Source organism: Polypterus senegalus, chromosome 11 (assembly GCF_016835505.1).
Source record: "Polypterus senegalus isolate Bchr_013 chromosome 11, ASM1683550v1, whole genome shotgun sequence".
Taxonomy (NCBI): domain Eukaryota; kingdom Metazoa; phylum Chordata; class Cladistia; order Polypteriformes; family Polypteridae; genus Polypterus; species Polypterus senegalus.
Window position 1 is genome coordinate 50,883,849 of NC_053164.1, and position 693 is coordinate 50,884,541.

Below are 693 nucleotides of genomic sequence, written 5' to 3' on the forward strand. Positions count from 1 at the left end.
GGTAGTACTGGTTACATTTCTTTTGTTTTTCCAACTGGAGCACATGCTGGTGAAGTGACTTGCTCAGGGTCATTGTCGGGGTTTGAAGTCCAAATTAATTTCTAAAACTGAAATAATTGATAAACCCAATTTACTATGCGTATATAACTCGCATCATCGAGTTAAAATAAAGGTCGCGGCGTTTGGTCGTTGGTGGAATGTTAGTTGACAGAAATCAGCCCGGAGCGTCCACCGAGGAAAGTTTGGAATCCGTCATGGAGAATCACTAACTACTTCGTCACTTTGATCCATTAGTTTTAAAAGACATTTATCAGTAATTGCTGAGGCTTAAATGTGTTAAAATTTATTTTTACCATTATAATAATATCTTGCTTTGCGCGTTGCCGAATCCACTAGGCGTCGAAGCGGCTGGATTACTAAAGCTGTTAATAAAATATACAACCCGTACAAAGATGGCCATAAAAATTCAAAGTGCAAAAAAAAAAAAAAAAACTTCAGTCGTTTGAAAATTTTACAAACATATAGATGCTCAAACTTTTAAAACTTCCATGGACAAAACACTGATGGTTAATATATAATATTCCGGTTCGAATCAGATGGGTACTGTGCTTAGCGTAACAAGAAAAGTAGGCAGCACATATCACGTATATTACGTGAAAACCCCAATCATCATGTTGTTTGAACCAGAAGGAT

At 36.7% G+C, this 693-nt stretch overlaps 1 non-coding gene across 1 annotated transcript; it reads right to left on the minus strand.

Moving 5' to 3' along the window:
- Positions 1–590: 590 nt before the first annotated feature.
- On the minus strand, positions 591–693 carry LOC120539874. Its single transcript, XR_005635729.1, has one exon. It is a non-coding gene; the product is annotated as a small nucleolar RNA U13 (small nucleolar RNA).